The sequence below is a fragment of the Phyllobates terribilis genome, unplaced genomic scaffold (assembly GCF_046119375.1).
Source record: "Phyllobates terribilis strain yellow unplaced genomic scaffold, ASM4611937v1 Scaffold_7__3_contigs__length_470593459, whole genome shotgun sequence".
In the NCBI taxonomy this organism is placed as follows: domain Eukaryota; kingdom Metazoa; phylum Chordata; class Amphibia; order Anura; family Dendrobatidae; genus Phyllobates; species Phyllobates terribilis.
In genome coordinates this window covers 378,270,150-378,286,405 of record NW_027362767.1, presented here as the reverse complement: position 1 = coordinate 378,286,405, position 16,256 = coordinate 378,270,150, and the positions used below count along the sequence as shown (strand labels likewise).

At 51.5% G+C, this 16,256-nt stretch overlaps 3 non-coding genes across 3 annotated transcripts; 1 reads left to right on the top strand and 2 right to left on the bottom strand.

Moving 5' to 3' along the window:
* The first annotated feature begins 5,509 nt into the window (after window positions 1–5,509).
* TRNAQ-UUG (transfer RNA glutamine (anticodon UUG)) lies at window positions 5,510–5,582 on the top strand. Its single transcript has one exon. It is a non-coding gene; the product is annotated as a tRNA-Gln (tRNA).
* A 114-nt stretch (window positions 5,583–5,696) lies between these two features.
* Window positions 5,697–5,807, bottom strand: TRNAL-CAA (transfer RNA leucine (anticodon CAA)). Its single transcript has 2 exons — window positions 5,770–5,807; window positions 5,697–5,742 (listed from the first exon to the last, which is right to left on the bottom strand). It is a non-coding gene; the product is annotated as a tRNA-Leu (tRNA).
* Window positions 5,808–11,298: 5,491 nt separating this feature from the next.
* TRNAL-CAA (transfer RNA leucine (anticodon CAA)) lies at window positions 11,299–11,409 on the bottom strand. Its single transcript has 2 exons — window positions 11,372–11,409; window positions 11,299–11,344 (listed from the first exon to the last, which is right to left on the bottom strand). It is a non-coding gene; the product is annotated as a tRNA-Leu (tRNA).
* Window positions 11,410–16,256: the final 4,847 nt, after the last annotated feature.

The window sequence follows — 16,256 nt, the reverse complement described above, 5'->3', positions numbered from 1 at the left end:
ACAAAAAAAAATCCAACAGCCACAGGAGACTTAGAAGGTCTAATGTGACCGGCGGCCAAGCTTGTCTGTATGTATTCCTCCAAAGCCTTTCTCTCAGGAATAGTAAGATTAAATAAACGACTTTTAGGAAGAGTCGCTCCAGGGACAAATTCAATGGTACAATCATAGTCTCTATGGGGAGGCAAAATTTGTGACTCCTCCTCAGAAAAAACTCTCCAAAAATCCTGAATAGGTACAGGTAATTCCCCTTTATCCACAGCAGCAATACGTCCGTTACAACACTTGTCATAACATTTAGGGCTCCAGGACTTAATTTCATTGGTAGACCAATCCAGTACAGGATTGTGCAATTTTAACCAGGGTAACCCCAATATTACTGGAGAAGGCAAATTATCCAATACCACCAAATCCAAATTCTCTTGATGAATACCATTAATAGTGAGGGGAAATTCACAGACCTTATGAGTAACACTCTTCAAGGGAGAGCCATCAACAGAAACCACAGCAATAGGGGATGACAAAGTTTTAGGTTCTAATCTAAGTTTTTCCAAGAATCCCCCATCAATCACATTCAGAGTAGAACCACAATCCACAAATACCCGAAATTCAATTAATTCTTCCTGAGCAGCGGTAGTAGCAGATAGGAATACTCCCTTAGAATTTAAACAGGCTATACGTGCATGACTGACCATTTTTTTTTCTTTTTTCATACGAAGCACACAGTTCTTAATAAAATGACCAGAATTTCAGCAATAGAAGCACAAGCCTTCAGAAAGCCTGCGGTCTTTTTCCTGAGAGCGGGGTGCCATCGCCCCAATCTCCATCGTCTCTCCATTGTCAGCACAGACCCTCTCAGGACTCGGAGCTGACATAGCAGAGGATTTGCTCTCATTAACCCTTGCACGCAGTCTCCTGTCCACCCGTATAGCTAATTGCATTGCTTCCTGCAAGTTTCCAGGTGTGGGATAAGCAATCAGTAAATCCTTAACCCTTTCACCTAGCCCAGCAAGAAACAAGCTTTTCAAAGCTGAATCGTTCCACCCCACCTGGGCAGACCACCGACGGAAGTGAGAACAATATTTTTCCACATTACCTGATCCCTGCCTCAGATGTCTCAATTCAGACTCAGCAGATGAGACACGATCAGGATCATCATACAACAACCCCAAAGCAGAAAAAAAACTATCCACTGATCTAAAGCACGGATCACTAGGTTGGAGAGAGTAGGCCCATCCCTGAGGATCTTTGCGCAAAAGTGACATTATGAACCCTATGCGCTGTAATTCATCACCAGAGGATTCGGGTCTCAAATGAAAATACAATAAACAAGCATTTTTAAAAGAAAAAAAATCTTGTTGTTCGCCAAAAAATAGATCAGGCAGACGTACCTTTGGTTCCACAAAATGTGCTCCTGGGCAGCTACTCACGTGTTGTTGGAGCTTGGCCACCTCCAGAGAGAGTCCCTGCAAGCGTTGAGCCAAATCTTGAACCGAGACCATGATGGAAAACTGGAGGTCTTTCCTTAGAAAAATTTTTTTTTTTCTTTTAGGGCTGGAGTTACTGTTATGATCTGCTACAGGGACTAAGGAAAGACAGGAGATCTGTCCCTACAATAGAACTAAACTAGATCCCTACGATGTAACGGGGAACCTGATCCTGCGATCAGACCCGCTAAAGTCCTCGGCTAGTCTGTACGAAGACTTATAGATGTGAGGGAGGGATCCCTACAAGAACTAGGGACTGGGATAAAGTTGGACACCTCCTAGCAGAAATAGTAGCAGTCAAAGACAAACACACAACAAAAAGCATAGAGGTCAGAAGACCTAGCAAACTTAACAGAGAAAGGTAACAGAGCACCAAGCTAGCTGAAGAGTAGTAAATACAATGAAGTCCAGCAAGGCCAGAAGGGCGGAGCCAGATAAAATAGGCAAAAATGGTCATGTGACCAGCAAACTAAAAAAAACCTAACAGGAGAGTTCTAACACTCACAGCTGGACCGGGGAGAGTCAGTGGATGTTGTATACCTTGACTTCTCCAAAGCGTTTGATACCGTGCCACACAAAAGGTTGGTATATAAAATGAGAATGCTTGGTCTGGGGGATAATGTGTGCAAGTGGGTAAATAGCTGGCTGAGTGATAGAAAGCAGAGGGTGGTTATCAATGGAGTAAGCTCAGGGGGTGTCAGGGTTACTAGCGGGGTGCCTCAAGGGTCTGTCTTGGGCCCTATATTATTTAATATATTTATTAATGATCTAGTGGAAGTGTTGCATAGTAAAATAGCAATATTTGCAGATGATACAAAACTTTGTAAAGTAGTTAATACAGATGAGGATAGGGCACAGCTACAGGAGGATTTAGATAAATTGGGGAGTTGGGCCAAAAAATGGCAAATGGGGTTCAATGTCGATAAATGTAAGGTCATGAACATGGGAAAGAAAAACAGCAGTCACCCATACATATTAAATGGGAAACCGTTGGGGAAATCTGACATGGAGAAGGACCTGGGCGTCTTGGTTAATAGCAAATTAAATTTGAGTGCCCAGTGTCAGGCAGCAGCTGCGAAGGCAAATAGAGTCATGGCATGCATCAGAAGAGGAATAGGGGCATATGATGAGAACATTGTTCTTCCTCTGTATAAAGCGCTGGGAAGGCCGCACTTAGAATATTGAGCACAGTTCTGGGCTCCGGTGCTCAGGAAAGACATATTGGAGCTAGAGAGGGTACAAAGTAGGGCGACTAAGGTAATAAAGGGAATGGAGGGACTAGAATACCCAGAGAGGTTGTCAAAATTAGGCCTATTTACGTTGGAAAAGAGAAGGCTTAGGGGAGACCTCATAAGCATGCATAAATACATCAGGGGGCAATACAGAGATCTCTCCCATGACCTGTTTATACCAAGGATGGTGACAAAGACGAGGGGGCACACTATGCGTCTGGAGGAAAGGAGGTTCCTGCACCAGCATAGAAGGGGATTCTTTACGGTCAGAGCCGTGAGACTCTGGAACTCTCTGGGAGAGGAAGTGGTGATGTCCAACTCACTTAATGAGTTCAAGAGAGGCCTGGACGCCTTTCTTGAGAACAATAAAATTACATCTTATGCTTAGTGATAGTTAATTAATCCAGGGATTTAATCTGACTGCCAGATTGGTGTCGGGAAGTGAATTTTTCCTCAATGATGTAAATTGGCCTATACCGCATGTTTTTTTTTTGCCTTCCCCTGGATCAACGCTGCGGAATAGCTGCAGTGCACAAGAAATAGGCTGAACTGGATGGACGCTTGTCTTTTTTCGACCTTATAAACTATGTAACTATGTAACTATATATAATGCTCCATGCAGGCTGTTACCCCCCACATAATGCCCCATACAGGCTGCCCCCCCCCCTTATAATGCTCCATGCAGGCTGCTACCCTCCACATAATGCCCCATACAGGCTGCTCCCCCCTTATAATGCTCCATGCAGGCTGTTCCCCCCACATAAAGCTCTATGCAGGCTGTCCCCCCCCCCTTATAATGCCCCATGCAGGCTGTTCCCCCCTTATAATGCCCCATGCAGGCTGTCACCCCTCCTCTTTATAATGCCCCATGCAGGATGTACCCTAACTCTTTATAAGGCCCCATGCAGGATGTCACCGCCCCTCTTTATAATGCCCCATGCAGGATGTCACCTCACTCTCTTTATAATGCCCCATGCAGGATGCCACCCCCCTCTCTATATAATGCCCCATGCAGGATGTCACCCCCCTCTCTTTATAATGCCCCATGCAGGATGTCACCCTCTCTCTTTATAATGCCCCATGCAGGATGTACCCCCCCTCTTTATAAGGCCCCATGCAGGCTGTCACCCCCTCTCTCTATAATGCCCCATGCAGGATGTCACCCCCCTCTCTTTATAATGCCCCATGCAGGATGTCACCACCCTCTCTTTATAATGCCCCATGCTGGATGTCACCCCCTCTCTTTATAATGCCCCATGCAGGATGTCACCCACCCTCTTTATAATGCCCCATGCAGGATGTCACCCCCCCTCTCTTTATAATGCTCCATGCAGGATGTACCCCCCTCTTTATAAGGCCCCATGCAGGCTGTCACCCCCCTCTCTTTATAATGCCCCATGCAGGATGTCACCCCCTCTCTTTATAATGCCCCATGCAGGATGTACCCCCCCTCTTTATAAGGCCCCATGCAGGCTGTCACCCCCTCTCTCTATAATGCCCCATGCAGGATGTCACCCCCCTCTCTTTATAATGCCCCATGCAGGATGTCACCACCCTCTCTTTATAATGCCCCATGCTGGATGTCACCCCCTCTCTTTATAATGCTCCATGCAGGATGTCACCCACCCTCTTTATAATGCCCCATGCTGGATGTCACCCCCCCCTCTCTTTATAATGCTCCATGCAGGATGTACCCCCCTCTTTATAAGGCCCCATGCAGGCTGTCACCCCCTCTCTCTATAATGCCCCATGCAGGATGTCACCCCCCTTTCTTTATAATGCCCCATGCAGGATGTTACCACCCTCTCTTTATAATGCCCCATGCTGGATGTCACCCCCTCTCTTTATAATGCCCCATGCAGGATGTCACCCCCCTCTCTTTATAATGCCCCATGCAGGATGTACCCCCCTCTTTAAAAGGCCCCATGCAGGCTGTCACCCCCTCTCTCTATAATACCCCATGCAGGATGTCACCCCCTCTCTCTATAATGCCCCATGCAGGATGTCACCCCCCTCTCTTTATCATGTCCCATGCAGGATGTCACCCCCCTCTCTTTATAATGCCCCATGCAGGATGTCACCCCCCTTCTCTTTTTAATCCCCCATGCAGGATGTCACCCCCTCTCTTTACAAGGCCCCATGCAGGATGTCAGCCCCCCTTTATAATGCCCCATGCAGGATGTCACCCCCCCATATTATGCCCCATGCAGGTTGTCACCCCCCCATATTATGCCCCATGCCTCCATACGTTAAAAAAAGAAAAAATCAAATACTCACCTCACTGCTCCTCACCTGCGCCCTCTGACCTGAGACGTCACAGGGAGCGCAGAGCAGGAAGACAGCGGATCTGCGGAGGCACGGGGAGAGGTAAGTATCCGGCTGCCGGGGCCCTGAGCAAGCGGCGGAGAAGGGCCGGCGCTGACACCGCTCTCCTCCACCCATAGCCCGGCGGGGTGCGCGACCGCCAGTGGGCCCCTCTGCCTGCTCAGGGCCCCGGCACTTGCCCGGGTGCTGACGCTGGCCCTGGTGAGAAGTATGATTTGAACCCACACCTCCAATTGGAGAACAGAACATCAAACTATGAGGGAAAAGTCATACTGGAGGACACAGGAACCACCAAAGAATGCCGATCTTGGGGTCGAGTAATACAAAAATAAGACAGGACAATTTCTACATCAAAAAGTAGGATGTGTCAAGAGTGTGATTCTCGACAGAGAGAGAAAGATTCGAGAAGGTGAGCATATTATTTTGGACCACGGAAGCACACTAGTAAACAACAAGTGCTAATCTGTCGACCGCGTGGCCTAATGGATAAGGCGTTTGACTTTGAATCAGAAGATTGAGGGTTTGAGTCCCTTCGTGGTTGTTGCAGTCTCTTTGCACGTATTTTTTGAATAAATATATACATGTTGAAAGGTTGTTACCACAATTTACAAATAACTAACCTCAGAAATATATAAGTAAAGATACAAGTAGCAGCTGTCAGAAATGGGATTTGAACCCACACCTCCACTTGGAGACCAGAACACCCACCTTTTGGTGAAGAAATGACTCTTGAGTCTGGCACCTTAGACCACTCAGCCATCCTGACTAACTGCACTGCAAAGTCAGTGCCAGAGCTATTGCCACTCGGTCAACCACAAGAAACTTGGTTCGTATTTACCTTGAAGATTTGAGAAAAGAGAGAGAGAGATGTAGCGCCCCGAGGGTTCGGTTGCTACAGAGGGTTCAACCAGAGGTGTGATATTCCACTCCCAGGTAAGGATGGAGTATGGACCAGGGCTCAGATAGCTGCATATACACACTCACCCCATTTCCGGGGGACAGCTCGACGGTGCTCCCATTTATAAATATGCAGGCACAACTGACCATGTCCCTGGCTGGAGTGGGGAGGGGGGAGAGAACCCTGTGATGTAGGAGCAGAAGGGGACGGTTTCTGGAGCATAGGAAGGAGCTCATTGGTTGCAGGTCACCTGAGCTCAGACACAGTGATATAAGGTGGGGGCCATCTTAGGAGAGGAGTGAGTTGAGAGAGAGAAGGAGTTCAGCCAGAGAGGGCTGACAGGGTGCTGTGGTTCAGCCTGAGCTCAGCTCCACGAGGCAGGCCTAGGGTGAATGCCGGAGCCAGAAGGGAGAAGAGGAGAAGGAGAAGGAAGAAAGGTGGAGAGAAATAGGAGAAGAAAGGCTCCAGAAACAAGAAGGCAGAAGGGACCCTAAGAACCCACGAGATAACGGGTGAAGGGTCGGGCAGAATAAGGGTACCGGATTCCCAAGTTGGTGGAGGTAAATCATCCCTCAGCCAAAGACCGGAGGTCATGATCATCTATTGGTGCGACCCCCTGCTACACCCACTAGGAAGGCACCACATAGGGTCAGGGAAACCAGCGACAGGTTTCACCAAGAGAAGGCCCGAGGCTGCTGGACAGAAGTGTGGTCACTGGTGGGGCACGAGAGGCCAGAGAACGAACAGAAGCGGGTCCTGTGCCATACTCCTGAATTGCCTGTGGGTTGACCGAGCTCCTCACCTGGTGGACACAGCTCGGCTCGGGCAGTCATTCCCTGCAGAAGTGACTCGGATAACAACTGTGAGTAAAAGACCCTGGACTGCATCACTGACTCTGTGTGCTTTATGTTGCGCCTGCACCATCACCCCCAGCATTCTATTACACTGCCCTGAGGCTACACTCTTCCCGTGGGGAGTTATCCTATCCCTGTGCTACACATCTACATCAGCCTCAGTGGTCTGCCTTGCAGCGGCGGTCCTTCCTGACCGCAATCCACGGGTGGCGTAGTCGGACATTCAAAACCTACAAATACACTGCCACAGCATTTGGTCTGACCACCCTGAGCCACAGGATCGGGTTGCCACTATTACCCCCAACATTGCACTGAAGCCCGGTTTCGAGTGCCCCACGCGTCCGCTTTGGCGTAGTCGGCAGGATTGTGACCAACCCGCCACAAATGGGTATTGCGTGCCTGAAAAGAGACTGTTTCACTGTATTAAAAATGGCGTCCGCCCCAGTAGAACGGACGCCATAATGTGCGAGCCAAAAGACAACAGGAAGCCACCTCCCATCGTGGGCCAGGTCCCAGAATAGCGCCAAAGAAAGAGCCCACCCCCAACAGCCATGAGTGCGGCTGTAGAGATGTCCATCCAGGTGGGGGGGCTGCCCCTGAGAGTGATTGTCAGCAGATTGCCCCAGGACCTCCCCCAACAGGGGCGGAAAGAGAAGAAAACTGCGGGGCAGGGTGTGGTTTGGATCAGTTTCACCAGACCACACCCGGAGATGGAGAGGAGTGTCAACTCCAGCACCCTGGCAAGCGGCCTGCAGCCTCACGGAGCTGATGGCTCATCTCCCCGCAGAAGACCCTGAGTTTCTGCGGACTGCACTGGAGGAGCTGGACCGGAGAATGGTCCGAGCGCAGAGGGACGTCGTCGCCGGGTGGAAAGAGGAGATGGCCCGGCGGGTCGCGGCCCGGCAGCAAGAGACACTGCCAGCACCCGACAGTGCGCCTGCCCCCGAGGACGGAGAGAGGAGACCGGAGGCCGAGGACGACGCTGCAGAAGAGGCAAGTAAGGCGGACGCCCCTGCCCCGGGTCCTGACACCACCGTAGCCGTACCGCTGGATCCCGTCGCGGGGCCAGAAGTCCAGGGAGCCGCTGCAGCTTCCACGCTCCCGCCACAATCACCTATGCCGCAAGCCACGAGCACCGTCGCTGAACCACGCCCCCCGTCGTGCCCTCTGACCCCGAGCGCAGAAGGAAGCGGCCCGCTCCAGGCCCGGTCGCAAGGCCTGACCACTCCAGGCGCCCCCCGACCGCGTGCGACCCCGGTCCCAAAATCACCACCTCTGGGTGCGGACCTGTACGCCCAACATACGGGTCCTGATGGACAGCCCTTTACCTGGCCGCCCGGGTGGGTTAATCCTCGGCAAAGGGGAGACCCGTCCGCGGAGACCGGAGCTCCTCTGCTTCCATCCCCGCCTGACCCACAGCCTGTTGAAGGCCCCCAGCTCCCGGTCGAGGAGGCCCAGTATGAGTGGGACCCGACAGGAGAAGACCTCATGGGGTTCTCACAGGAGACGCGGGCGGCCGCAGCCCGCAGACGAGAGTTCTGTGACCGACAGGTGGCGCAGTTTGAACGGGAGAGGCGGGCACGACGACAGAGGCAGGAGCGGCTACACGCCTAGAGCGCGGAGCAGAAGATGCACATCCGGCGAGACCCTCAGGCTGCGCGAGGTTCCAGAATCATCGGGACCGTCGTCAAATTCCAACAGGTGCAAGGATGGGGTTTCATCCGGGACCCGACCATGGACACGGACGTGTTCGTTACCCGGAGAGATGTGGAGAGTCACCTGCCAGAAGGCCACCCAGAACGAGATCTGTTCCCTGGAGACTTGGTGTCCTACACCCGACACCGAGGCCTAAAGGGATGGTATGCCCTTCATGTCCAGCGAATAAAAGAGGAGCAGCTCCCTGAATCAGAACCCGAGTATCAAGAGGACCCGGACGGGTCTGAAGATCAATATGCGGAGGAAGAAGGAGCGTCTGGAGGACACCGCTACTAGTGAGTGGCAGAGTACCTGTGTACATAGTTGCCCGTCAGGGCAAAAGGAACTGTTTGTGTGATACAGAATTGATCCTGATTGAACTCTTACCTGGCTGAGGACTGAGAGCAGCCATTCCCCTTTCCCAAGCGGCCGAGGACTGGGAGCGGCCAATCCCTGTAAATAGTTGCGCTTCTTAAAGCGCCCCCTACTGGTTTTATAAAAGAACTGCAACGTCTACCTCCGGACAAAGTGTCCCACATGTTTGAAAGTTTGCTGAAGTTTTGCACTTATTGAAAAAATGGACACCTGGTCGCAAGTTGCACAGTGGCCAGTGAAGAAGAGAATTTACTAAAATGTTTTATATGAAAAGTTTTATATGCTGCTAAAAGAGTTACATAGTATTGGAAATGTTTTATATGATATATGACAAAAGAATTCGGGTAATATTAAAAATGCAGTATAATGTCTAGTAAGAGAAAGTGTTTCCCATAAAGGGAAGTTGAATAATGCCGGCCGGTTTCTAATGTGAAAAGTTTTGAAAAAGTTTTGCATGTCTTGTAAATCAAATGTTTTTGCTTTGTTCCAGCCCGAGGACGTGCTGTGGTTTACCAGGGGGGAATATAGCGCCCCAGGGTTCGGTTGCTACAGGGGTATTGCACCTCAACCAGAGGTGTGATATTCCACTCCCAGGTAAGGATGGAGTATGGACCAGGGCTCAGATAGCTGCATACACACACTCATCCCATTTCCGGGGGACAGCTCGACGGTGCTCCCATTTATATATATGCAGGCACAACTGACCATGTCCCTGGCTGGAGTGGGGAGGGGGGAGATAACCCTGTGATGTAGGAGCAGAAGGGGACAGTTTCTGGAGCATAGGAAGGAGCTCATTGGTTGCAGGTCACCTGAGCTCAGACACAGTGAAGCAGATAAAAGGTGGGGGCCATCTTAGGAGAGGAGTGAGTTGAGAGAGAGAAGGAGTTCAACCAGAGAGGGCTGACAGGGAGCTGTGGCTCAGCCTGAGCTCAGCTCCACGAGGCAGGCCTAGGGTGAAGGCCAGAGCCAGAAGGGAGAAGAGGAGAAGGAGAAGGAAGAAAGGTGGAGAGAAAGAGGAGTAGAAAGGCTCCAGAAACAAGAAGGCAGAAGGGACCCATGAGATAACGGGTGAAGGGTCGGGCAGAATAAGGGTACCGGATTCCCGAGTTGGTGGAGGTAAATCATCCCTCAGCCAAAGACCGGAGGTCGTGATCATCTATTGGTGCGACCCCCTGCTACACCCACTAGGAAGGCACCACATAGGGTCAGGGAAACCAGCGACAGGTTTCACCAAGAGAAGGCCCGAGGCAGCTGGACAGAAGTGTGGTCACTGGTGGGGCACGAGAGGCCAGAGAACGAACAGAAGCGGGTCCTGTGCCATACTCCTGAATTGCCTGGGGGTTGACCGAGCTCCTCACCTGGTGGACGCAGCTCGGCTCGGGCAGTCATTCCCTGCAGAAGTGACTCGGATAACAACTGTGAGTAAAAGACCCTGGACTGCATCACTGACTCTGTGTGCTTTATGCTGCGCCTGCACCATCACCACCAGCATTCTATTACACTACCCCCAACATTGCACTGAAGCCCGGTTCCGAGTGCCCCACGGCTCCGGGGGCGTCTTGAGAGAGAGAGTGAGAGAGAGAGAGTGAGAGAGAGTGAGTGAGAGAGAGAGAGAGTGAGAGAGAGAGAGAGTGAGTGAGAGAGAGTGAGAGAGAGTGAGTGAGAGAGAGTGAGAGAGAGTGAGAGATGCAAGAATGTGAGCCGAGCGTAAGACAAGGTAATATTCTAGAGCATTAGCGTTTTATTTTGCATCACGGAAGCATAAGAACAATCTCGTTCTAACATGTCGACTGCGTGGCCTAATGGATAAGGCGTCTGACTTCGGAAGATTGAGGGTTTGAGTCCCTTTGTGGTCGTTGCAGTCTCTTTCCATGTTCTTTTAAAAAATATATACACATGCTGAGAGGTTGTTACGATAGTTTACACTAACAGATCAGTTATAGAGAAGTAAAGCAACCAAAAGCCTTCTAAATAGAGCTGTCAGAAGTATGATTTGAACCCACACCTTCAATTGGAGAACAGAACATCAAACTATGAGGGAAAAGTCATACTAGAGGACACAGGGGCCACCAAAGAATGCCGATCTTGGGGTCGAGTAATACAAAAATAAGACAGGACAATTTCTACATCAAAAAGTAGAATGTGTCAAGAGTGTGATTCTCGACAGACAGAGAAAGATTCGAGAAGGTGAGCATATTGTTTTGGACCACAGAAGCACACTAGTAAGCAACAAGTGCTAATCTGTTGACCGCGTGGCCTAATGGGTAAGGTGTTTGACTTCCATATCAGAAGATTGAGGGTTTGAGTCCCTTCGTGGTTGTTGTAGTCTCTTTGCATGTATTTTTTTGAAAAAATATACACATGCTGAGAGGTTGTTACCATAATTTACACATAACTAACCTCAGAAGTAGACAAGTAAAGACACAAAAAGCAGCTGTCAGAAGTGGGATTTGAACCCATGCCTCCATTTGGAGACCAGAACACCCACCTTTTGGTGAAGAGATGACTCTTGAGTCTGGCACCTTAGACCACTTAGCCATACTGACTAACTGCACTACAAAGTCGGTGCCAGAGCTATTCCCACTCGGTCAACAACGAGAAACTTGGTTCGTATTTACCTTGAAGATTTGAGAAAAGAGAGAGAGAGAGAGAGAGATATGCAAGAATGTGAGCCGAGCGTAAGACAAAGTAATATTCTAGAGTGTTAGCGTTTTATTTTGCATCACGGAAGTGTGTCACCCCAGGCCTGGATGCCACAAACTTGTAAGCTGTGTCTGAGAGCAGGAGGGAGGTTCTCTGGTCATGGACCATTTGCATGCAGCACCTCCTGTCCCAGGCCAGTAGGGGGAGCAGGCTGCCCCTATAAAAACTGGCACTGAGGGCAGGGTTGGAGAGACCAGGACCCACTTCTGAAGCATCCAGAAGGGTTCCCAGAAGAGAGGGACAGGTCCGCCGCAGCTGAGGAGTCCAGGAGGCAAAGGAGGAGCAGAAAGCCAGGGACAGAGGCGACGAGAGCCGGTCCAGGCAGAGAGAGACTACACAATCGGACACTGGGGTCCGAGGCTGTTAGGGTTGCAGGTCCTGCAGCAGATAACCAACCCGCAAGGGATTTCAGGTCCCTTGGCCTAAGAAGCCTGGAGGCTCCGCCACACAGAGGGACCGGTACAGCACGGAGAAGCTACAGGTACCTAAGGCCCGAGTCGCAAGCCATACAGGCGTAGTACACGGCAAGCTCAGGGACGTGGGCTATCATACCACTAAAGGGGGAGATAATCAGCAAGGGCAGAGAGAGAACAGTAGGCCTACCCACTCACCCTGGCCAGTGGAGCTCACCCGAATGCCCTCAGACACCCATGTCCATTCCTACCCTGTACTCCTGGTGGGTCTGTGATAAGTTCAGCAGTAAAAGACCCTGGACTGCATTATTGGACTCTGTGTGATTACTGCGGCGCCTGCACCATCACCCCAAACATCCTATTACACTGCCCTGAGGTTACACTCCTCCCATCGGGAGTTGTACTATTCCCTGCTGCATCCCCAACACCAGCCTCAGCGGTCTGCCTTGCAGTGGCGGTCCTCCCTGATCGCAATCCACGGGTGGCGTGGTCGGACATTACCTAAAACATATAAAAGGCTGCCACTGGTCTGACCACCCTGAGCCACGGGACCGGGTCGCCACTACTACTCCCAGCATTGCCCCACGGCCGAGGGGGCGAGTCAGCTTTGGCGTAGTCGGCAAGATTGTGACCAACCCGCCACATACGGGTATTGCGTGCCTGAAAAAGACTGTACACGTCCCTTAAAGAGAAGTTTCCCGCCATCCGGAACCGTTTCCAGCCGTCTCCCGCCATCTTCAGCAGTTTTCCCGCCATCTTCAGCCGTTTTCCCGCCATCGGACGCCATCCTCAGGACGCCGCGCGGGAAGAAGAGGGGCGTGGACGTCCAAAGCGCGCGAGACTTGAAGCCCCGCCCTACGCACCGACGCTGCGCAAGGTCCTGGAAGGGAGAGAAAGCGACGCTGACGTCACCAGGACGCGACGTAAGGTCCTCACACGGAGCAGCACCAGCGGAGACGCGGCCTACAGAAGAGGATCGTCGGAAGGTAGGCCACGCTTAACTAGGGGGGAGGAAGATGACGGACACAGAGGGGCCTTCTACAACCAGCGGGGCTGCAGCAGCGGTGATGCCGTTCTCTATGCCCTACATCCCCGGAGCAGCCTGGCTACCCCAATACTCAGGGGACCCCCATACCTTAACTGACTTTAGGGAAAGACTGCACAGTTTATTCAAAGTTTATCCCCTGACAGAAGAACAGAAAGTGAGCATTCTGACGGGGCAGCTCACCGGTGCAGCCCAGCGGGAAGTGAAATCATGGTCAGATGAAGAGAAAAGGACAGTAAAGGACATTCTGACCCGGCTGCGGAGAACCTTTGATACCCGTACCTCGGCAGAAATCAAAATGCGGTTCTATGGCTGTAAGCAGCGGGCCCAGGATAGTATCAGAGACTATGCCTTGAACCTGCAAGAAGCCCTGAGAGCTATCAAACAAGCTGACCCTGGTAGCGTGCAGGACTCTGATAAACTGATGACTGACCAGTTCATAGAAGGTCTGCTGTACAGCTCCCACAGAACCCAGCTGCGCCTCATGGCCCTACAGAATCCCGATTTGACTTTTGTGCAGTTCAAGGATCGGGCCATCCGGGTGCTCAGAGAACCCGCAGCAGGTGGCGCTGTAGCTTCCCGGCGCCCTGCCATCACTTACCACCAGGGGGCAGCGCCCCACCCTGCAGACCTTGTAGGGGCTGATGCACAGGCCCTAAATCCATCCCAGCCTGCAGACCTGCACCTTCAGGTCCAGGAGCTAACAAAGAGTGTGGCTGCATTAACCAGGACCGTACAGTCATTGCAGGTGGAACCGTCAAGACCAATCGAGCTGGCTTCCAGTCCGGAGGATGTCCCGTGGCGTCAACAGAGGAGGATCCCGCCGTTCAGAGGGAGGCCCGCCGACCGCTACACTGAGGATGGACAGCCGATTTGCCGCCGTTGCAGTCAGCCAGGACACATAGCAAGGTACTGTACTTTAAATGGGTCCGACCTGGGGCAGAGGGCCAACCCCCAGGCATAAGGTCATCAGGCCCATCTAATTGGCGTGATAAGTATGTGGGGGGACGCCCGGTCTTACCCGTAGTGCTGGACGGTATCACCATGAGTGCACTGCTGGACAGCGAGTCTCAAGTGACTACCATCCCCTACGTACTTTTCAAGCAGTACTGGAGTGACGATGACATAACCCGCTACCCAGACGATGACTTAAGCATCATTGCCAACAATGGCCAACCCGTGCCGCAGGTGGGGTTCAGAGAGATGACCATCAAGATTGGTAAGGTGGAACTGCCGGCACAGGGAGAGATCATTGTGGACATTGACCGTCGTGAAAGTCACCCTAAAATAACTGTGGGTACTAATGCAATTGAAAACTGTCTTTCAGAAGTAATTGTGATTTTACAGCAGGAGGCGATGAATGCGAGCTCCAGCCAACAGAGGGTCCTCCAGAAAGAGATAAGAGCCCTGATGAGATGGCAGCTGGTAGAACTGTCTGGTGGTGAGATCGGTAGCGTAAGAATGAGTGACCCATTCCCCATTTCCATGCCTCCCAAAAGTGAAATGATGATCTGATGTCGGACTGCAATCGGGTTGAGAGGCAGAGACTACCAAGCCATGGTAGAACCCATGTACTCAGACAGCAGGCCCACCATTTTGACAGCCCGGGGGGTGGTTGATGTCCGTCATGGGAGGGTGCCCGTTCGCATTCTCAACATTGAGGAGAGGGAGGTATAGCTACCCAGGTACGCTACACTTGCCAAACTGTTTGCTGTTGAGCACAAATCTATCAGGGCCGTGGGACCGTTGCCTCCATCTCCACAGGCGGAGGGTAATGGCTCCCAGAAACAAAAGGAGGACTGGTGCCAGAAACTCCATGTGGGTGCTGACTCCACTCCCCTGCACCAAAAACAAGGAGTCTACCGGGTGGTTCAGGAGTACGAGAGAATTTTTAGTCAGCATGCTAGACTTCGGAAGAGTAAAAGGGATAGAACACCATATCCCCACGGGGAGCCACCCACCAATAAAAGAGAGACACAGACCTGTACCCCCTGCACATTATCAGAACGCCAAAGGTATGCTGAGAGAAATGAAAGAAGCTGGGGTCATTAGAGATAGCTGTAGCCCCTGGGCAGCTCCCTTGGTTTTGGTAAAAAAGAAAGACGGTACCATGAGAATGTGCGTGGACTATAGACAAATCAATCGTATCACCCATAAAGATGCGTACCCATTACCTAGGATAGAGGAGTCTTTGGAAGCTCTAAAATCAGCTAATTTCTTCTCTACTTTGGACCTTACTAGCGGGTACTGGCAGGTTCCTGTGGCAGAGGCTGACAAGAAGAAGACCGCTTTCACCACCCCGATGGGACTGAGTGAGTTAAACTGTATGCCCTTCGGGCTCTGCAACGCACCAGGGACCTTCCAGAGGCTGGTGGAATGCTGCCTAGGGCACCGAAACTTTGAGACGGTCCTCCTTTACCTGGATGACGTGATCGTCTATTCGAAGACTTACGAGGACCATCTAAAGCATCTAGCCGAGGTGTTCGAAGCCCTGGCAGGCTACGGCCTGAAAGTGAAGCCTTCAAAGTGCCACCTGTAAAAACCGAAGGTCCAATACCTAGGACACGTGGTGAGTGCAGAGGGAGTAGCCCCCGACCCCGACAAAGTTACAGCCATCAAGAGCTGGCCAAGCCCCTCTAACATCAAGGAAGTGAGGCAATTCCTCGGGTTGGTAGGCTACTACCGAAGGTTCATCCCCGGGTTCACTAAGATGGCAGCCCCTATGCAAGACCTCCTGATAGGGCAATCTAAATCCAGAAGTCACAAGCCCCCCTTCAAGTGGGACAAGCTGAAAGAGGAGTCCTTCTGCCAGTTGAAGATGGCCCTCACGGGGGATGAGATCCTGGCCTATCCCGATTATGGCCAACCTTTTATCCTCCACACAGATGCCAGTAATGTGGGGCTGGGAGCCGTACTGTCACAGAACCAACAGGGCAGAGAGAGGGTGATCGCGTATGCCAGCCGGAAGCTGAGGCCCACTGAAAGAAACCCGGAGAACTACAGCTCCTTCAAGCTAGAATTCTTGGCAGTGGTATGGGCCGTCACAGAACGGTTTAAGCATTACCTGGCCTCTGCAAAGTTCACCGTGTACACGGACAACAACCCTTTGACAAATCTGGACAATGCAAGACTAGGTGCCCTAGAACAGCGGTGGATGGCACGGCTATCCAATTATGACTTCACAATCAAATACCGGGCGGGCAGAACCAATGCCAACGCAGATGCCCTATCA